The sequence below is a fragment of the Panthera pardus genome, unplaced genomic scaffold (genome assembly GCF_024362965.1).
Source record: "Panthera pardus isolate Hobbes unplaced genomic scaffold, ASM2436296v1 HiC_scaffold_1, whole genome shotgun sequence".
In the NCBI taxonomy this organism is placed as follows: domain Eukaryota; kingdom Metazoa; phylum Chordata; class Mammalia; order Carnivora; family Felidae; genus Panthera; species Panthera pardus.
Window position 1 is genome coordinate 27647363 of NW_026526654.1, and position 23389 is coordinate 27670751.

At 38.2% G+C, this 23389-nt stretch overlaps 1 protein-coding gene across 1 annotated transcript in view; it reads right to left on the reverse strand.

Moving 5' to 3' along the window:
• Window positions 1–23389, reverse strand: part of GPC5 (glypican 5) — a 682486-nt gene that overhangs the window by 366954 nt on the left and 292143 nt on the right. The window lies entirely within an intron of this gene.

A 23389-nucleotide genomic window follows, 5' to 3' on the forward strand; every position in this document is an offset into this window, starting at 1 on the left:
TTATATTAGAGAGAGAGAGAGAGTGCAAGTGGTAGAGAGGGGGAGAGGGAGAGAGAGATTGAGAATCCTAAGCAGGCTGTATTCTCAGTGCAGAGCCCAATGTGGGGCTCAATCCCATGACCCTGGGATCATGATGTGAGCCAAAATCAAGAGTCAATCATTCAATCAACTGAGCCACCCAGGTACCCCTTAAGATCCTCTCTTAAAATAATAATGAATACATTTGTATAGACATTTCATTTGGTAATTGTTCTATATCTTCTTCCTGTATTTTGAGAGTGTTAGTATAGTTGTTTTCCTAAAATCTAAAATCGTTTTTCTAAAATCAAATGAAAGAGTAAAAAACTTATCTAGCCAAGATCTTTATATAATTTACATAATTATCATTGAGAAAGTAACTAATTAATTGGACATATTACCATGTAGAGCATAAAAAAGACTCACACAATACCTTAAAGAGGTGGAGTACTTAAAGAAGTAGAGTAGTATAATTGCAAATACATAAAAACATTGCCTAGGAATCAGGAGACTTTGGTTCTTGTCCTAATTTTTCCATCTTAAGCACTGAAATCTTGAAAACAGTAGCAGAACTTCTTTGAATTTGATTCTCTTATATGTAAGATGAAGAAATGAGAGTAAATTATTCCCAAGTTCCATTAAATTTATCAATTTCTTTAATTTTCCATGCAATGAGCATTAAAGGAATTATGCACTAATTTGTTTATTTAACCCATATTTATCTTGTTTCTTATATTTGCAAAGAAAATGTATTAGAGGTTAGAAGAGAAAAAAGGCAAAAAACTGAATTTTCTCCTAAAAGAGAAAACTGAGCAGGCTCTGAGCTCTCGGCAGCATCCCATGCAGGCTCCTCATTGTCACCACGGAGCCCAGCACAGGGCTCAAACCCACGAACCATAAGATCATGACCTGAGCTGAAGCCAAGAGTCAAACGCTCAACTGACTGAGTCACCCAAGTGCCTCAGAGCAGGTAAATTGTGAACAGACTCCTAAAGTAGTCCTGAGGGGCAAAAAAGTTATTTTGAGCTATAGTAGTGGCTATGTTCATGAAGAGAAAGATTCATGAATTATAGAGAGAAGTAAAATCAACAAGGCCAAATCCAGAACACAGACAACACCAAAAGTTATAGAAGATGGAGAGCAGGAAGAACTGTTATCCATTGCTGGTGGGAACGAAGAATGGTATAGACAGTTTGAAAGACAGTTTCGTGGTTTCTTACAAAATGAAAATTATCCATAGGAATTGAAAGCTGATGTCCATACAAAGACCTGCACATGGATGTTTACAGAAGCTTTATTCATAATTGCCAAAACTTGGATGCAGCTGAGATGTCCTTCAGTAGGTGACTGGGTAAAACTGTGGTGCATCCAGATAGCGCAATATTACTCAACACTAAAAACAAATGAGCTATTAGAAAAGACATGGAAGAAATTCAAATGCATACTACGAAGTAAAATAAGCCATCTGACAAGGCTATAAACTGTATGATTCCAACTATATGATATTCTAGAAAAGGCAAAACTGTTAGCACTAAAATTCTTAGTGGTTGTCAGAGATCAAAGAGAATATAGGGATAAGCAGGTTGAGAACAGAGGATGTTTGGGATGGTACAACTACTGTGTATGATGCTAGGGTGGATACATGTCATTATAAATTTGTCCAAACAAATGGAATGAATATACAACACCAAGAGTGAATCCTAATATAACCTATAGACTGGGTGATAATGATGTGTCAGTTGAGGTTCATCAATTCCAAAAAATGTCTGACTCTGACAAGGATGTTGACAATGGGGTAGGCTATGCGTGAGTGGGGACAGGGGATAGATATATGGGGAATCTGTACCTTCTTGCTCAGTTTTGATGTGAACTTAAAACTGCTCTAAAAAATGCAATCTATTTTTTAAAAAATCAACAGGGCTTGGCAAATGACCAAAAGTGAGAAGTTAGGGAAGTGTAAGACCAAGGTGTTAAAAGGCTCAAAGTGAATTTCCAAGAAGCTGAAAAATAGTGATAGTGCAGTGTAAATATATTTAAGTGTGAAAATATTTTCTTAATGGAAAAAAAAAGTGTCTTCATTGTCAACAATTCTTAGTCACAAGAACCAAGGGAAGACAATGTAAGTTGATGGCGGAAATATTGAGTGAGATTGTTTAATGAAACTGCAGAATATTTGAAATAAAGGAACACAGTAAAAAAGAAATAGACTGCTATCATGATCCAATGTGACTAGCGATAGAGCTCTAGGAAACTTCTAGGAATCTCGGCTCTCATCCTGTCCTTAAAACTTGAGAAAATAAAAACACTTTGTAGTTATAAGTTAAGGGAAATCTTATTTCACCCTGCCCTTCCCATGTTGGACTTAAAACCATATTGGCTACTGAACATATTTCCTAGACAGGTAGATAGAAAGCTGAAAACACTAGCCTCACAAGATCTTTATTCTCATCATCTTTACAATTCTTTTTTGTATTTTGCTACAAATACAAAAGAAAATGTACAAGCCATAGACTTATGTTATCTTTGATTGTATCCAAAGGTCCAGGCATATATACCAGATTCCAACAAATACAAATAAATTTCAAAGCCTTCTACTTGTTGACTTGCTACCCGCTACCCGGGGAGCTCTATTCACACCTTATTGAAAGGGAATGGAAAGCCATCTGTTACTAGCACATTAGCCTGTCACCTTGGCCCTGCTGGGGTGAGCCGATTTGGGTGGCCCATTTCAATACCTTCTTGCTATAGAAAAGTCCTTCACACTTACTTGGACTATTTTTCATCTTTGACTTACACTGCCATTTCCTCCTTATCCCCCTCCTTGCTCTGTACTGTTCTCCCCTGCAATCAGTCTGAAGTGTCTCTGAAGGAATTGTTTCCCTTCTTAAGGCTTACCTACTCTTGCTTTAAGTTCATTCTCTGGCTTCCCACTGATCTTCAAGTTCCCATCTCACCTTGAAGGGCCCCTTTTAGTTGCCTCTAACCCAGGTCACTTCTCCCATCCTGAGCGAGTACTTGTTTTAGTACTTATCACCATGCAAACCTTCCCATTCTCACTATGTTCTTGCAGAAGGACAACTTCTCCTAGAGCCTCCCTTTTTGTTTTCAGTCTTACTCAAGTCATCAAATTGCCAAAACTTTTAGTTAATAATCTAGAAAAGCTATTTGTTTATTTATTTTTCTATCTATCTATTTATTTATTTTAGAGAGAGTGAGTGTGTGAGTGAGGAAGAGGGGTAGGGTGGGGAGAGAGAGAGAGAGAGAGAGAGAGGATCTTAAGCAGGCTCCATGCTCAGTGCGAAGCCTTATGTGGGGCTCGATCCCATAACCCTGGGATCATGACCTGATCCAATATCAAGAGTCAGATGATCAAGCGACTGAGCCACCCAGGCGCTCCTCAGAAATCTTTTTAAAGAACAATTTACATTGTTCATTTTCAGTTGACACCCATAAGCGGAGCCTCTATTTCTTTTGCAATGGTCTTTTAAAATGTTTAATAATAATTATAATAATTGAAGAGAAAACTGTATAGATCATCACTAGTTGAAAAGCAATGAATGTGGAGGTACTGTATTTACTAAGCGATCTGTTCATAGGATGAAACAGAGGTGGATGGATGCTCCACCACTATCAGAGGCAAAAAGATAGAAGGAAAATCAAAGCTGTTAGCAGTTTTGAATCAGTTAATCATGGTGAACAAAGATCCAATAACCCACGTGTACAAGTTAGAAGGTAGAACAAGTGTGTTGTTTTGGCTTCTCTGTTCCTTAGAGCAGGAGATAAATTCTCATTTAAAACTGATTTGGAGGTAATTCTAAAAGGTAGCTCTAAATGATGCATTGGAGATAAAAGGAAAGTTAATGAATAGAATCACCTACATAGAGTCAATAGTTAAAACCATGAAAATGGATGAAATGACAAAATGTATATAGAATGCCAAGAAGATCGGAGAGAAAATCTGGCAGGAGAAAAACAACTCTGAAAATAATGTGTTGGGTGGGGAGGGGAAGAGGAGAAGGAAGAGGGACTGGAAAAGAGAAAGAGATAAAAGGATTAAGAGGAAGGAGGGAAGGAAAGAAGAGAGGAGGAGAGGGTGGGCGGGAGGGAGGACTCCAGACTAACAGAGCAGGCAGTCTTTTAGACGGTCTCCAACCTTGAGGCTCCTGGGTGGTTCAGTCAGTTAAGCATCCAACACTTGGTGTCGGCTCAGGCCATGATCTTGCAGTTTATGAGTTCAAGCCCCGCATCGGGCTCTGCGGGGACAGGGTGGAGCCTGCTTGGGATTCTCTCTCTCCTCTCCCTCTGCCACTACCCTACCTTACCCTACTCATGCTCTCTGTCTCTCAAAATAAATAAACTTAAAAAAGAAAAACAGAAGGTATCCAACCTTAATTTATAGGTGAGGAGACAGAAGCCCAAGGCAGGAATATAACTTTGCTAAGTCTGTATCTAGCTATTGGATGAGTCTATCTACTACTATCCAATCAACAGTCTTTTCTTTATACTTATTAGTGGTCTTGTTAGTCACATATTCTTATCCATTGGGAGGGACTCCCAGCATCATATAAGACCTGGGTCCTAAGTGTCCTACATGAATGAAATAGTTTGGGTTGAAAATGATCTAGATATAAGAATAAACCAGAGAAGCCCATTTTTCCTTTGTATGTGGAAATAGATGAGGGGAAACATGGCAGTTATTTCCTTTAAGATTCCCACAAACTAATGGAGGTGGGGAGAAATGTAAGGATATTAGACAATTTGATTTCTGATGGATTTTAGGAGGCAAACTAGAATAACTGAATTTATGAAAAAGAAGTCCTCTTTTTCTTTTTCTTAATGTTTATTCATTTCTGAGAGAGAGAGACAGAGCATGAGCAGGGAAGGGGCAGAGAGAGAGGGAGACCCAGAATCTGAAGCAGGCTCCTGGCTCTGAGCTGTCAGCACAGAGCCCGACACGGGGCTCAAAGCCACAAACTGTGAGATCATGACCTGAGCCGAAGTCAGATGCTCAACCAACTGAGTCATCCAAGTGCCCCAAAGAAGGCACTCTCTCTTGATACACTCCCCAAGTTCCAACTTAGTAGTATAAGTACTACTTATAGTAACTTAGAGATACTTATAGATACTATAGAGATAGTAACATAAGATTTTCATCTCTTCCACGAAAGTTCAGATAACATTGCAAAGAATAGTCAGTGACTTCCTGATCTACAAACTACCACAGCAAAATAATTTTGGTTTGATCAAATACCTGATTAACAGAATTGGAAAAGTAAAGTTCTGTCAGATTTCATTAAAGATGTCACATTTGACATATATTAAATGTTCTTGGATTTATGAATACTCAACATTTTCTCTAAAAAATCAATTTTTTTCAATATAAAAAGGATTTTCATATTGCTAGTGATCTGTAGTTGCTCTTAAAATCATGGTGGAAATAAAAAAACTCTCTAATCCACATTTATTTTTTAATTGCACATTAAAATATTTTAGTAAATAAGTGTTATTTTGGTATTGCAAATAACTTTTAAAAGTTATCAAAATGTTGATATCACCTGTGTTTTCCATGTTGGATGCAACTGACCAATATTGGTTTTAATCATGATATTACTGCACATTGAATGCCTATGATGGTAAATTGTGTGTGTCACCTTGACTGGCCATAGGGTGACAAGGTTACACATTATTTCTGGGCATGTCTGTGACACTATTTCCAGATGAAATTAGCATTTGAGTCAGCGGACTCTGTAAAGAAGATTGCCTTCCCCAATGTGAGTGGGCATCATACAATTTACTGAGGGCCCGCAGAGAACAAAAAACAGATGAAGAAGGAATTTCTCTCTTTTTCCCTGCCTCATAGAGTGAACTGTCATCTCATCTTCTCCTGCCTTCAGACTGGGATTCACACCATCAGCTTCCCTGGCTCTCCGGCCTTTAGACTCAAACGAAATCATATGCCACTGGCTTTCCTGGGTCTCCACCTGCAAACAGCAAGTCATGGAATTTCTCCGCGTCCATAATCACATGTGCCAATTCCTCAAAATAAATCTCTCCACATATATATTTCTCTGGAGAACTGTAAATAATATAATGCCAAAATCAGGCTTGATGAAGTAACATATCTTTTTACAACCACACAAATAAATTGTTTTGAACATCCTAGTCTTTATTGTAGCTTACATCTGCTTTGAACACATAATGAAATGATGATAATTACATGCAATTAATAAAAGGAGCATGTGGATACATAAAACTCTTAAAACACAAAAATCTTGCTTAATTTTCCTTAAATTATCAGTTCATTTCCTTCATGTGTCATATTTTGACAGAAGTAGTCAGAGGGGCGCCTGGGTAGCTCAGTCAGTTAAGCGTCTGACTTCGGCTCAGGTCACGATCTCGAGGTTTGTGAGTTCAAGCCCCACTCTAAGCTCTGCGCTGACAGCTCAGAGCCTGGAGCCTGTTTCAGATTTTATGTCTCCCTCTCTCTCTGTCCCTCCCCTGCTTGTGCTCTATCTCTTTCTATCAAAAATAAATAAACATGAAAAACTTAAAAAGAAGTATATATCATTTCATCACATTGATACATACGATAGTGTCCCCATACATCAAAATATAGTTTATTAACTCAATCTTTGAATCAGGTAGATTCCAAAATATCTTCCTAGTTTATTTTTCAATATAATGCAACATATACTTCAATGAAAGCATAAAAATACACTGAATTAGTGATGATAAACTTTTTTTAAACTTCAAATTTATGTTTATTTAAAAATTTTTTAATGTTTATTTATTTTTGGAGGGAGAGAGAGAGAGAGAGAGAGAGAGAGAGAGCACGAGTTGGGGGAGGGGCAAAGATAGAATCCAAAGAGAATCCAAAGGAGGCTCTAGGCTCTGAGCTGTCACCACAGAGCCTGGTGTGGGGCTTGAACTCACAGATGTTAGATCATGACCTAAGCTGAAGTCAGATACTTAATGGACTGAGCCACCTAGGTGCCCGAATGTTGATAAACTTTTAGATGAATTTAATTAAGCAAACAATAAGTAAACAATATTAATTATGCAAGAGTGATAACATAGTAAAATCATATGATCAGAGATGAATTTCAGCAAAATTGAACTTAATGGAGCCATTTGTAAAATATAGTCTATTTTTCTGACAATTTCCATTAGTATGCTAGATGTCTTCCCAGCCAAAGTTACTTTTGGTGAGAAATATTAACTTCATGAGGACTAGTATTATGGTATGGTGATAATACGTTATTACAAAAGATTTCGCTAAGTTTGTATTAATGGAAGTGAAAAAATAAGTGATTACAGAATATCATACCTATAACTATGGAGCAATCACCATCTATATAATATGCATGCTACTTTGAAGTTCAAGGTATAAATAATTCCAGAAGTCAGCTGTGAAAAAAATATAAAGTTATAGCTATAATACCACTTTTAAAACACTAGTACATTCTGGTATTGCAACAAGGAATATTTATAGTAAGTTATAAATTATTAAGACTCTAAAAAGCAGTACTTTTAAATATAAGTTATCCATAAGGAGAATTCTAAGTTTGTACAAGGTGCCCAGTTCCTGGGAAAAAGCAAATAAAACAGTGTTAACGCTGAATAAGGAAGAAAACACCTATTGTCTCCAGTTCGCAAGGGTAGAGATATGTTAACTCTAGAGCCTGCAAAGAGTAAATAAGGCCCTTTTACAAGTGTCTACTTGGAACCAAAGAATGTTTGTCCTTGGATGGCTGGCTTTTCCTTGTCTTTCCTTTTAATTTTCCAGAAGTTGCCTCCCTGCATAGATTTCAGTAGCTATCATCATAAAGGTTGCCACACTGAACTCATTTTATAGTTCAAATTAAAAGAGAAGAAAGAAGAGGAAGGGGAGGAGGGGCAGGACACTGTGAAGCAGAATAACATTTCTAGATATTCTAAGTGGGATCCTAATTCTGCATTGCTAGTTTTGAGCACCTGCAAATTAAACCACCAGAGGGAGCTTCTGCATTTCAATCTGATGCCTAATCACTAATTAAATTTACTGCATGTGGCCATTTAAAATCATTTAACTCACAGGGCGCCTGGGTGGCTCAGTATCTGACTTCGTCTCCGATCATTACCTTGAGGTTCGTGAGTTTGAGGCCCGCATTGGGCTCTGTGCTGATAGCTCAGAGCCAGGAGCCTGCTTCAGATTCTGTGTCTCCTTCTCTCTCTGCCCCTCCCCTGCTCTCCTCTCTCTCTGTCTGCCAAAAAATAAATAAAATGTTAAAAAAAATCATTTAACTCAGGACTCTTAGAAAAAAAATGCAACTTGTAGGTCAAACTGACAAATATTTAGATACATGAAATCTGCATAAAAAGCCAGTCTTCCATGTAAAATTTAGGAAGAATGGGGCTGAGTGCCAATGTAATCAAATGAGAAAAGGAAAACCAACCCAGAATTGAGGACTAATTCCTCCAAACTGAGCTATGTTGTTGTCAGAACTGGGGAGAGACTGAAAACTAAGACAACCAATTATTTTCCCCTCTTGAGCCCTCTTGCCTTTCTTTCCTCCTTCCCTTTCTTCTGTCTTTCCTTCTTTTCCTTGTTCCCTCCCTTCTTCCCTTTTGCTTTCCTTCCTTCATTCCAATCTCTCTTTCCTTTTCATTCATACCTATCTTTCTTCCTCCCTTACAATTATATGAGCACATTATTTTTGCAAGTTCCCAGGACTGGAAGTCAAATTTATGCATTTTAGTCCTTGTTTAGCTACAGATAGCAGCATCGCTCAATATGTGGAGCACCTATTATTTGTAGCGTGTTATTCTAAAAGATGGGAATACATTCTGAGAGATGATGAAACTTTTTAAAAATGCTTATATTCTAGCAGAGGAAACTGAAAATAGAACATTAAATATATTACCTTTATGCCTTAGTGAATGCCATTCAGTCAAAAATGGGTAAGAGATAGACTAATGGGTTGGACAGAGGATGGACTCCTGAATGGAGAAAGTAGAAGTGGTATAAATATGCAATGGAATATTAGTCAGCCATCAAAAAAATGAAATCTTGCCATTTGTAATGACACAGATGGAGCTAGAGAGTATTACGCTAAGCCAAATAAGTCAGTCAAAGACAAATACCATATGATTTCATTCATAATGGAATTTAAGAAACCAAACACATGCAAAAGGGAAAAAAAAGAGAGAGACAGAGAGAGGCAAACCAGGAAACAAACTCAATTATAGAGAACAAACTGATGGTTACCAGAGGGGAGGTGGGTACTTGCTGTGATAAGGATCGGGTGTTTTATGGAACTATTGAATCACTATGTCGTGCACCTGAAACTAATATTATACTGTATGTTAACTAGTTGGAATTTAAACTAAAAAGCAAAAAAAAAAAAATTAAATGAGTAAGTCATAGACTGATGAGTTGGGGGACAATGGACTGCTTCAACTAGTTGGCCAAGAAAAACTTCTTTAAAGTGGTATTTGAGTTATGTTCTGAATGAATACAGAAGCAGCCATGGGAAGATCACAGGGGGGTGCTTATATACAGAGAGAACAGGAATTAAAATAGTCCTGGGAAGGAGAAAAAAAAGGCTGCTACAATGGAAAAACACCACAGAGTATGAGGTGGGGGCTGGGGATCAGAGGTAAATTGGCCGGATTACATAATTTCACGTATGTTCTGCCAAAGAATGAGTTTGTCTGAAGTCACTGCAGAATTCTGAGCAGAGCAATAACATTATCTGTTTTATGTTTTAAAAATATCACACTGTCTATCTGTCTATTGTTTGGAGAGAAGTCTGGGCAAGTCACAACAGAGTGATAGACAAGATGGAAACCACGAATCCAGATATGAAGCAGTCTGGCGATTCAAGGAAAAGGGGATGATGGCTTTGCCAAGGACGGTCTTCAAGGACTGAGATCTCGCTTGAGGACACATATATTTTGAAGGTGGGAATAGGAGGGCTTGAGGGTGGATTAAATACTACAAGTGAAGGAACCAGCAGATTCAAGAATGACTTCTGATGTTTTTTGGCCAAAGTAACTAGGCAAATGGAAGTGTCACATAAGCTAGAGAAGGATGAATTTGGGGAGAAAAATAAAATTCTCTTTTGGACAGATTTGTGTGTTTCTGTGACTATTCTTGTTTCTGTGACTATTATTCATCCAAGAGGAACTATCCAATAAGCTGTTAGTTATATGAGCTGAAATGAAAGCTCAAGGGTAAGGCCAGGCAAAGTATATGAATGTGGTTGTTGACTGCATTGTCCTTGGGATGAGTACAGATGGAGGAGAGCACAGAAGACCAATACCTGGGGCATTCCAACATTCACAGGTGGAGACAAAGAAAAGTTAAAAAAGATTCTGGAAAGAAATTTTCAGAGAAGTAAAAGGAATCCATTGAGAGTGGAGACTGGGCCATCGCAAAATACAAATGAAGGTGTTTTTTTTTTTTTTCTTTTTTAAGAGGAAATGATCAAATGTGTGCAAAGTGACTGACAGCTCACATAAAATGAGGATGAAAATGGACCATATATCTTATGAGAAAAAGACCACTGGTCACTTGTGAAAAGTGTAGTTTCTGTGGAGAAGTGTGGCAGAAAGCACAGTAACTCGGGTACAAGAGATAAAAGGAAATCAGAAAGCAAAACTGTCAAAAGGTACAAATTTCCAGTTATAAGTAAGTCATGGAGATATAATGTACAGCCTGGGACTACAGTTAAAATACCGTATTGCATATTTGAAAGTTACCGAGAGAGTAGATCTTAAAAGGTTCTTATCCCAAGAAAAAAAATTTGTAATTATGTGCAGTGATGGATGTTAATTAGAATTATATATTCACAATATATATATCAAATTATTACATTGTACACCTGAAACTAATACCGTGTTATTAGTTATAATAACTATAGAGTTATTATACCTCTGTCAGTTATACCTCAATAAAAAAAAAATAAACGTTGACTGTGAAAATACACAAACCTTTCATGGAGTTTTATAGTCAAGGAGCACAGATTTATGGGACAGAGCCTCAAAAGGACACAGAGTCAAGTCAGTTTCTGTTTTGTTTTGTTTTGTTCTGCTCTGTTCTGTTTTAGGACAGTAGCTATTACAATTTGATTGCATGTTTAATAGTACAGACTCTGTTTCAGATCATTTGATCCCAAAATACTTCAATTGCAAAACAAGTGAGACGTTTCTCAAAGTGTCTGACTACCAGGGAGACACGTAGTTTAAACCTACAATCTGAAGTCAGAGTGCCTTTACTTCTGCACAAATCCACGGCTGATGCATTGGAGATGCTGGATCATAGACTATGGATTGGGTAAGGAGAGAAATAAGGGCAAAAGAAATGGATGGGGAGAGTAAATATTATGAATATTTCCATAACATAAAATAATTTTTTGGATTAGAAATACAAGAGTAAGGGAGCTGGAATGGCAGAAAATGAAGACCATGTGATGTAAGTGCATTGCAGATTTCAGAGATGGTACAAACATTGGTGATGAGTATGGGAGGACAGAATGATTAGAAGTAGAATCAGGGGCTCCTGGGTGGCTCAGTTGGTTAAGCATCTGACTCCTGATTTCCTCTCAGGTCATGATTTCATGATTTGTGAGTTCAAGCCCTGCATTGGGCTCTGTGCTGACGGTGTGCAGCCTGCTTGGAATTCTCTCCCTCCCTCCCCCACTTGCACATGTTCTCTCTCTCTCTTTCTCTCTCTCTCTCTCTCAAAATAAATAAACTTAAAAAATTAGAATCATATTATCAGATATACAGGTTGGTATAATGATCTTGGATAACTGGAGTTTGGGATTCCTGATGGTCACTGATGTCAATGGGGGAACAAAGCATAATGGGATTGATCCAGGCAATCAGAACACATATTTAACAACATAGGAGTGTGTGGAATGTTGTGGAATCTAAGAGCATCTGCAGAGGCTGGCCACATCACTGGTGGCAGTTAGAAGAATGCTGATTTACTAGAGCAATTGCCAGTTTCAAGTTTTAGGAGAAAATGTATAATCTGACTTTAAGCAAATCACTTTAAGCTCTGTCCATATTGTGGCATCGGCCAAATGGACACACTTAATTCAACTAAGGGGATTTTGTAAAGGTCTCCAAATGTGGGCTATCTTTCTCTTTTAAGTCTGAAGGATCATTAAGGGCAATAAAAACTAGAACTAGAACATAGTTTGCCCATCCTCTAAAGTCTTGCCTTTTAGGAATTTATAATCTAGTTAGGGAGGTAGAATTTCCAATGATGAAACAAATTGATAAATATATGAAGTTAACTTCAATACAATACAAACAATGTCTCAATAGAGTATAAGTAATGTTTCAAAAGAATACGATAAGCAGTAAGTTGTACAGGAGCCCAGAGAAAATCACCAGGAAGCAGGGGCAGCAGGGAACCTTGTACACAGACCTTGAAGCATTGGTGGAGAGAAAAAAAATGAGAGCAATCCTACCCTGAGAGGATAGGAATGGGATAGAATTCTACATGGGATACTAACTTGGTTATCCTAAGTAAAGCTTGATTCAATTACCTTTTGCAATACAATCTAAGGGGGATTTTTTTTTTTTTTTTTTTTTTTTTTTGCCTTCTATGAGCATTGGGCTGTATGACATTTTAAACCTTTTGAGTTAGACAGTCTGATAGCGTACCAACTACTAAGCTCTCCCAACAAAGAGAAGAGTGCCAGACAGCCAGTGCAACCTCCATATTGGGGCAGTAAGAAACCACAGGGAAGGACAGAAAAACACCTTGACATCAAGTTTAAGGCATGGAAATATCTCAGAGCCATAAAATCAAAACTTAACCATTGCCTTTATCAAAGGGAGTAATAAGAATCCTAAGCTATCCAAATGCATATTCTAGATGTAATAATTAGATAAAAATAAGAAAGAAGAATAAAGCAGTATGACCATATATTCTTCCACTTTTCCAAAGCTGAAAATGTTTGAAGCTGCTTTAGAAATGGCATCAGCTAGAGGCTTAAAATGTTCAAACAAAGGCTATTCTGCTTTCATCAGGTCTCCTACGTTTTGCTTCTCCCTTGGCACTGGGATTTCCATCACCCCACAATGGGCTTTCATTAGCTTTTCCTTGGATAGATGCAGGACATCCTTGCTGCCTTTCTTTTGAGCATCCTCCCAGATTTGATCCTACCCTCCATGCTTCCAGATTAATCTTCCTAAAGCACGGTTCCAGTCAGACTCCTTCTCTGATCCCAAACCTTCTGTGCTTCCTCCCATTTCCTACTGAGTAGAAACTAAAGTATATCATGTGAATTTACAGTGTGAACCTCAAAATTTCTGAGCACCTCTCTTTAAACACTATGTGCTTCAGCTGAACGGTATTACTCACTGTCCCCAGTTACCCTGTACTTTTCAGTCTGTACTCTCCTTATTTCAGCTTGTCTAAATGTTACCATCTTTCAAGGGTCACTGAAAATATCACCTGTGAAATTTAATCACCCTTGATCTCTCAATTTGAGGTTATTTGCCAACCTAGCAAACATTTGGTTTGTACATCTCAATAAGATTTGTCCTGAAGCAGTTTAGAGTACGGCAGAGGAAGCATTTTGATTTCTTGTTTGTTTTGTTGTTGTTGTTGTTTTTGTTCCTAATAGCTGTCAATGCCTCCTTCTGCCCCCCAGGGTAAAGCTAAAATCCATTTATTCGAATGAATTCATATATTTCTTCTCAACTCTCTGATTTGTTGGATATAGTCAAATGACAATCCCGGGGACAATTTACTCCCTTCCATAGAGTACTCAAAGTCTACCATTGTGCCTTCCTGTTTACTGAGAAGTTGTGAAGATTTTTGCCTTTCTTATTTTTCATAACCACTGACCTATAATGAACATTCCATGTAACATTCATGCATCAGAAAATTCCATTGTCAGGAAATTGTTAGAAAAGTACTTAAAAAGAGGCACCGTTACCTGGGAAAATAATTTAAACACATTTAATAGACAAATTCGTATTATTCAGAATAGTTGAAAACCATAAACAACCCAAATGAAAAAAAGTGGATGGACAAAGGCTAAGGTCACATAAGTCATACACACATGCACCCACACAGACACAAATGGCAAAAAAACAAACAAACAAGCAAACAAACAAACACAGGGAGGAGTTAAGATGGAGGAGAGTAGGGGGACCAGGATTTTCCTCATCCCTCAAACACAGCTGTATTAAGGTCAGAACACTTGGAACACCCAGGAAACCGATCTGTGGAGGGACAGATCTCCACAGGTGGAGGGAGACATCTTGGTGGGACAGGGGTGCATGTATGGAAATTGGGGGAGATAAAACAGTGTAGGCACAGAGGGGAGGGCACCACTTATGTGGACAGACCAAAGGGAGAGAAAGACAGAGAGGCTGTAGAATTGCAGTGTTGTGTTAGCACAAGAGAAAAACCTCTCTGGACCATGGTCTGAGGAATAAAAAATTCGGAAAGTACCAGTTTCTACTTTGCAAACAGCTTCAGACCTGAAGATCGGAGGTTTTTTTTGTTGTTTTTTTTTTAATTTTTTTTTTTCGACGTTTTTTATTTATTTTTTTTGGGACAGAGAGAGACAGAGCATGAACGGGGGAGGGGCAGAGAGAGAGGGAGACACAGAATCGGAAACAGGCTCCAGGCTCCGAGCCATCAGCCCAGAGCCTGACGCGGGGCTCGAACTCACGGACCGCGAGATCGTGACCTGGCTGAAGTCGGACGCTTAACCGACTGCGCCACCCAGGCGCCCAAGATCGGAGTTTTCAAAAATGCGAGTCTTTCTCCAGAAAGAGAAGACCATGTGCACGTGCCAGGTGGAGAGGGAGCTCGCCCCAGGGTGCAGTAGAAACCTCGGAGGTGCACTGGGAGACAACTGTCCCCTCCCTTGACTGCTGAAGGAAAAGGATTTATTGCCTCCCCAAGGACAAAAGACCCTGCAGGTGCTAGCCAGAGGCCCTTTGTCCACAGGGCTGAGTGGCACTACACTGGAACAGAATCTGTGCAGTGCAGGCCCCTTTAAGACATTGGGTTTTGAATCCCAGCCCAGCAGCTAGAAGCCTCCTGAGACTGTGGAGCAGGGCAAGCGGACCACCCCAGCACTGCTCTGTGAGGCCGCCTGAGCAGCCTGGTTTGAGACATCTGGTCCACGGAGGACAGACTGGGGTGTTGCCATTTTTCTCCCCATCACCAACAGGGTGGGGCTTCAGGGAGGAGCACAGTGGCCCCCAGTGGAGGCAGGACCTGCTTATACCTAACCCTGTGCCTCCATGCCTGGTAACTGCTTATCTACCCCAGTGAGATTGACATTGACCAAACCAGAGGCCTCTCCTCTGGCACAGCCACCGGTCCTGGGTACCAATAGACAACTGTCCTGTGGTTTGGTATGTTAGTCTGTTTCTCTCTTTTCTTTTCTTCTCCTCTATTTTCTCTTCTTTTTCTTTCTACCTTCTTCTCATTTTTTTTTTCCTTTGGAAACAGGCTCATAGCTTCTGATTTGATTTTGGGTCAATTCATATATATATATATATATATATATATATATATATATATATATGTATGTATATATATATATTTGTCCTTTCTCTGTTTTGTTTGTTTACTGCTTGCCCCATTTTTACTCTATTCTTTTTATACCTTTTCTATATCTCCTTTTTCTTTATTTTACTTATTCTCTCTCTGAGTTAAGCCTTATAGTTTCTTTCATTCTCTACTTGGTCTTTTTTTTTTTCACCCCTTTCATTTTTCTCTTTGTATAGGATCATGCTCCCTGCCCTTTCCTTTTTTCCAGGGTTATTTCAGCAAACAAATCAAAGCACATCTGGTGGAAGGTCCAAACAATCCTCCATTAGGAGCAAGAAGAAGCTTTGTAGAGAACTGACCAGTGGGATAGAGCAGCCAAATAGGCAACAACAGAGTGTACATAACACATTCCAAAAACACTTCCTGAAGTGCCAGGCCTTGGACAGTGTATGACCTCTTTTTAATATAGTAGTACCCACAGGTATAGGACATAACACAAGCTATTAAATCACGCAAAAGACAGAAACCTAGCCAAAATGATGAAATGGATGAAATCTCCTCAAAAGAAAATCTAGAAGAAATTACAGCCAGAGAATTGCTCAAAAGAGATATAAACAGTATATCTGAACAAGAATCTAGAATAAAAACCGTAAGACTAATAGCTGGGCTTGAAAAAAAGCATAAAAGACAGCAGAGAATCTATTGCTATAGGGATAAAAGACCTAAGAAATAGTCACAATGAATGAAGAAATGCTATAATGAGGGGCACCTGGGTGGCTCAGTCGGTTAAGCATCTGACTTCGGCTCAGGTCATGATCTCGTGGTGAGTTCAAGGCCCGCATCGGGCTCTGTGCTGATGGCTCAGAGCCTGGAGCCTGCTTCAGATTCTGTGTCTCCCTCTTTCTCTTCCAATCCCCTGCTTGTGCTCTGTCTCTCTCTTAAAAATAAATAAACACAAAAGAAGAAAGAAATGCTATAAAGGAGATGCAAAATAAACTAGATACAGTGACAGCAAGGATGGAAGAAGCAGAGGAGAGAATAGGTAATAGAAGATAAAATTATGTTAACTGATGAAGCTGAATAAAAGAGTGAAAGGAAATTAGTAGACCACAAGGGGAGAATTAGAGACCTAAGTGATTCAATGAAACAAAATAATATCCATATCATAGGAGTTCCAGAAGAAGAGGAAGAAGAGAGAGAAAGGGGCAGAAGGTTTATTTGAACACATTATAGCTTCCCTAATCTGGAGAAGGAAACAGGCATCCAAGTCCAAGAGGCACAGAGAACTCCCTTCAAAATTAACAAAAACAGGTTAACACCATGGCCGATCATAGTGAAACTGGCAAAATACAAAGATAAAGAGAGAATTCTGAAAGCAGCTAGGGACAAACGGGCCTTAACCTACAAGGGCAGACACATAAGGGTAGTAGCAGACCTATCTACTGAAACTTGGCAGGCCAGAAAGGAGTGGCAGGAAATATTCAATGTGCTGAATAGGAAAATATGCAGCCAAGAATCCTTTATCCAGCAAGGCTGTCATTCAGAATAGGAGAGATAAAAGCTTTCCCAGACAAACAAAAACTAAAGGCATTCATGACCACTAAACCAGCCCTGCAGGAGATCCTAAGGGGAACTCTGTGAGTGGAAAGCAGCAAAGACTACAAAGGACCACAGACATCACCACAGACATGAAATCAACAGATAAAACAATGACACTAAATCATATCTTTCAATAATTACTCTGAATATAAATGGACTGACTGCCCCAATAAAAAGATATAGGGTATCAGAATGGATATAAAACAAGATCCATCTATATGCTGCCTACAAGAAACTCATTTTAGACCTGAGGACACTTGGAGATTGAAAGTGAGGGGATGGAGAACCACCTATCATGCTACTGGATGTCAAAAGAAAGCCAGAGTAGCCATACTTATAGCACAAACTAGATTTGAAAACAGACTGTAATAAGAGATGAAGAAGGGCATTATATCATAATTAAGGGGTCTATCCATCAAGAAGAGCTAACAATTATAAATGTTTATGTACCCAATGTGAAGATACCCAAATGTACAAATAAATTAATTACAAACATAAAGAAATGTATAGATAATATACTGTGATTGTAGGGAAGTTTAATATTCCACTTACAACAATGGACAGGTCATCTAGGCAGAAAATCAATAAGGAGATAAGGGCTCTGAATGACACATTAGACCAGATGGACTTAACAGATATATTCAGACTTTTCAACCAAAAGCAGAAAAATACATAAACATTCTTCTTGAGTTCATATGGAACATTCTCCAAAATAGATCACATACTGGGTCACAAAACAGCCCTTAATAATCATAAAAAGATTGAGATCATACCATGCATATTTTCAGATCACAACTCCATGAAACTTGAAATCAACCAAAAGAAAATATTTGAAAAGCCCCCAAATACATGGAGGTTAAAGAATGTCCCACTAAAGAATGAATGAGTCAACCAGGAAATTAAAGAAGAAATTAAAAAATATATGGAAGCAAATGAAATGAAAACACAACAGTCCAAACCCATTAAGATGCAGCAAAGGCAGTCCTAAGAGGAAAATACATTGCAATCTAGGCCCATCTCAAAAAGCAAGAAAGCCCTCAAATATATAACCTAACCTCACACCTAAAGAAACTAGAAAGGCAGCAGCAAAGAAAGCCCAAAGCCAGCAGAAGAAGAGAAATAATAAAAACGATTAGAGCAGAAATAAACAATATATAATCCAAAAACAAAACAAAACAAAACACTACAACAGCTCAATGAATATAAGAACTGATTTTTTGAAAGAGGACCCAAATAGATAAAATCACAAATGAAAGAGGAGAGATCACAACCAACACCACAGAAATACAGTTATCAAAGAACACTATGAAAAATTATATGCCAAAAAATTGGACAGTCTGGAAAAAATGGACAAATTCATAGACACTCACACACTACCAAAACTCAAAGGGGAAGAAATAGAAAATTTGATTAGACCCATAACCAGTGAAGAAATTGAATCAGTTATCAAAAATCTCACAACAAATAAGAGTCTTGGGCCAGATGGCTTCCCAAAGCAGAGTTAATACCTATTCTTCTCAAGCTGTTCCAAAAAATAGAAATGGAAGGAAAACTTCCAAACTCATTCTATGAAGCCAGCGTTATCTTGATTCCAAAACCAAAGACCCCACTGGAAAGGAGAATTACAGGCCAATATCCCTGATGAACACGGATATAAAAATTCTCAACAAGATACCAGCAAATTAAATTCAACAGTATATTAAAAGAATTATTCACCATGATCAAGTGGGATTCATTCCTGGGCTGCATGGCTGGTTCAGTATTTGCAAATCAATCAACATGATAGATCACATTAAAAGAAGAAAGGATAAGTACCACATGGTCCTGTCAACAGATGCAGAACAATCATTTGACAATATACAGCATAACCCTCAAGAAAGTCAGGATAGAAGGTACATACCTTAATATCATAAAAGCCATATATTAAAGGCCCACAGCTAATATCATCCTCAATGGAAAAAAACTGAGAGCTTCCTCCCTGAAATCAGGAACACAACACGGATATCCACTCTCACCACTGTTGTTTAACAGTGTTGGAAGTCCTAGCCTCAGCAATCAACAACAAAACAAAATAAAAGGCAAAGAAGAAGTCAAACTTTCACTTTTCACAGATGACATGATCATCTACATCGAAAACTCAAAGACTCCACCAAAAAACTGCTAGAGCTGATACATGAATTCCACAAAGTCGCAGGATATAAAATCAATGTACAGAAATTGGTTGCATTTGTATATACCAATAATGAAGCAACAGAAGGAGATATCAAGGAATTGATCCCATTTACAATTGCATCAAACTCCATAAAATACCTAGGAATAAATCTAACCAAAGTGGTAAAAGAACTATAGAAAGCTTATGAAAGAAATTGAAGAAGACACAAAGAAATGGAAAAACATTCCATGCTCATGGATTGGGAGAACAAATATTGTTAAAATGTTGATACTACCCAAAGCGATGTACACATTCAGTGGAAAATCAATCAAAATAGCACCAGTATTCTTCACAGATCTAGAACAAACAATCCTAAAATTTGTATGGATCCACCAAAGACCCTGAGCAACCAAAATAATGTTGAGAAAGAAAACCAAAGCAGGAGGCATCACAGTCCCAGACTTTAGCCTGTATTACAAAGCTATAGTCATTAAGACAGTGTGGTATTGGCACAAAAACAGACACATAGATCAATGGGACAGAATAGAGAACCCAGAAATGGACTCACGGACTCACAAATATATGGCCAAACAATCTTCGACAATGCAGGAAAGAGTATCCAATGGAAAAAAAGACAGTCTCTTTAGCAAATGGTTGCTGGGAGAACTGGACAGCAACATGCAGAAGAATAAAACTGGACCACTTCCTTATACCATACACAAAAATAAATTCAAAATGATGAAAAACCTAAATTTGAGACAGGAAACCGTCAAAATCCTACAAGAGAAAGCAGGCAGAAACCTCTTTGACCTCAGCCAACGCAACTTCTTACTTGACATGTCTCTGAAGGCAAGGGAAATAAAAGCAAGGATGAATTATTGGGAACTCATCAAGATAAAAAGCTTACGCAGAACAAAGGAAGCGATCAACAAAACTAAAAGGAAACCAATGGAATGGGAAAAGATATTTACAAATGACATATCAGGTAAAGGGTTAGTTTCAAAATCTATAATGATTTTGAAATAATGAACTTATCAAATTCAACACCCAAAAAATAAATAATCCAGTGATGAAATGGGCAGAAGACATACATAGACACTTTTCCAACAAAGACATCCAGATGGCCAACAGACACATGAAAAGATATCCAACAATGCTCAACATCAGGGAAATAGAAATCAAATCCACATTGAGATACCGTCACACCAGTCAGAGTGGTTAAAATTAACCCAGGCAACAACAGATGTTGGCGAGGGTGTGGAGAAAGGGGAACCCTCTTGCACCTTTGGTGGGAATGCAAACTGGTGCAGCCAATCTGGAAACGAGTGTGGAGTTCCCTCAAAAAGTAAAAATAGAATTTAATAAAAATTTAAAAATACCCTATCACCCACCAGTTGCACTACTAGGAATTTATCCAAAGGACACAGGAGCGCTGATACAAAGGGGCACAAGTACACCAGTGTTTATAGTAGCACTATTGACAATAGCCAAATTATGGAAAAGAGTCCAAATGTCCATCAGCTGATGAATGGATAAAGAAGATCGTGTGTGTGTGTGTGTGTGTGTGTGTGTGTGTGTGTGTGTGATGGAATACTACTCAGCAATGAAAAAGAATGAAATCTTGCCATTTGCAACAATGTGGATGGAACTGGAGGGTATTATGCTAAGCGAAATAAGTCAGCTAGATAAAGACAGATATCATATGATTTCATTCATATGTGGAATTTGAGAAACTTAACAGATGACCATAGGGGAAGGGAAGGAAAAATAATATAAAAACAGAGAGGGAAGGAAACCATAAGAGACTCTTAACTACAGAGAACAAACTGAGGGTTGATGAGGGTGGGGTCAGGGGAGGGGAATGGGTGATGGACATTGAGGAGGGTACTTGATGGGAGGAGCACTGGGTGTTGTATGTAAATGATGAGTCATGGGAATTTACTCCTGAAGCCAAGACTACACTGTATGTTAGCTAACTTGAGAATTAACAACAACAAAAAGAAAGAAAAAAACATGAAAACCAATCAATATGTACCTGTGAAATTATAAACAATTTTCATCCACCCAACTAGAAGACATTTCAAAGGCTGACAGTATCAATATTGGCAAAGGTGCTGAAAAGGACATGACCTCTTCCATTGTTAGCCTAAGTCTAAATGGGTATATCTGCTCTTGGCAGGGGGCGGTCTGGCTGGGTTTTTTTTATCAATTTTTAAAGTATATTCTCTCTACCAGCCAGCAATTCTACTTAACGGTATCTTAGCTAAAGACACAACTACAGTACAGAACAAGGAGGCATGTACAAAGATGCTCAATAAATCATTTATTTTGAATAATGAAAAATTAGAAATGAAAGTCCATCATTCTTTAACGACTGCATAGTCATAGTATATTATAATTTGAAATACTATGTAAGAGTTATGAGGAAAATATCTAGACATAAAAAATTGAAAAATGAGAGTAAAATATCATTTATGGTATTCAAATTAAAATATCACATATTTCTATTATCACATTTATTTATGCATATAAATGAATTTTAAAGGTCTGGAAGAACACATACCAATTCCTAACTGTGGGTACCTCCCACAGGCAAATTGGCTGAGGCCTAACCTTCTATAGCATTCTTCTCAGGTTTACTAACCTGTATAAGCAGATATACGTCTGATTTTACTAAATATATCATCTGATTATATTAAGTTGTAATTATATTCTACACAACTCTGCAAAACGTTTTGTCACTAAAATGTCACCTATTTCAGGAACATAGCCAGAAGTCACTAGATATATACAAATGTCAGTTTTATGTTTCTAATTTATGTATGTGTACATAGAGATACACACACACACACACACACACACACACATTTACATAATATGCCACAAATGCAATCATATCATAATGCTGGATTCTATTTTTTTAAGGCCATAGATATTTTTCTATTATTTTTCTTGTTTCTCTAAGTCCAACTCTCCCTACCATGGCCACTCGCATCTTTTCCTTCCTAGATAATTAAGTGCAGCAAATCATTATGCATCCATTTCTATTGTTTCCCCATGTTTATGTGCTCATGCTCTTTGCACATAAACTCATACACATATATACACATATACATATGTATTTATAAAAATAAAGAAAGCTCCCAGGGTCTCCTGGGTGGCTGAGTTGGTTAAGCATCTGACTCTTGATCTTGGCTCAGATCATGATCTCGTGGTTCTTGAGTTCCAGCCCAACATCGGACTCTGCTGACAGCGTGGAGCCTGCTTGGGACTCAGACTCAGTCTCTCTCTCTCTCTCTCTCTCTCTCTCTCTCTCCCCCTGCCCCTCCCCCATTCGTGTGTGTGCATTTGCTCTCTCCAAAAATGAATATTTTTTTAAAAAGCTAGAATAAAATTTAAAAATATAATAGGGGATCCTGTGGTACTTGGTTGGTTAAGTGTCAGATTTCAGCTCAGGTCATGATTTCATGGTTCGTCAGCTTGAGCCCCGCGTCAGGCTTTGTGCTGACAGTGCTTGGAGCCTGGAGCCTGCTTCAGATTCTGTGTCTCCCTCTCTCTGACCCTTCCCCCCCAACACACACACACTCTCTCTCAAAAATAAATATTAAAAAAAATTAAAAAGTAAAAATTCTAAAAAATAAAAAGAGCCCCCATAAAAACCACATGCTTTATAAAAGTAGGATCATATTTTATAAGCTTCTAGTCATTTCACCTTCTCAATTCCATAATATCACATGAAAATCCTTTCACATCAACTGATGTAGCTTAAATTCATGATCTACAATGCTTGTACACTCGTCCTTGGTGCATTTGCGTTCTAATTTGTTCAGCATTCCCCCTGCTGTTGGATATTTGTTTACAGTGCTATGGTTACAACAGTGCTACACATGCAAACGTATTGGTACAGTGTCTTTGAACACTACTACTGGTTTTATTTCAGTACAATAGAATCTCAAGAAATTGGGCTGTCTATCAACATCTGTAAAAGAACTCCAGGACTGCTGAGAATGGAAGGAAATTGCTGGTGGAGGAATAGAATTAGGAGATGTTTGGCAGTCAGAGATACAGAGTCCTTGATCGTCGTATTAAAGAGATTCACC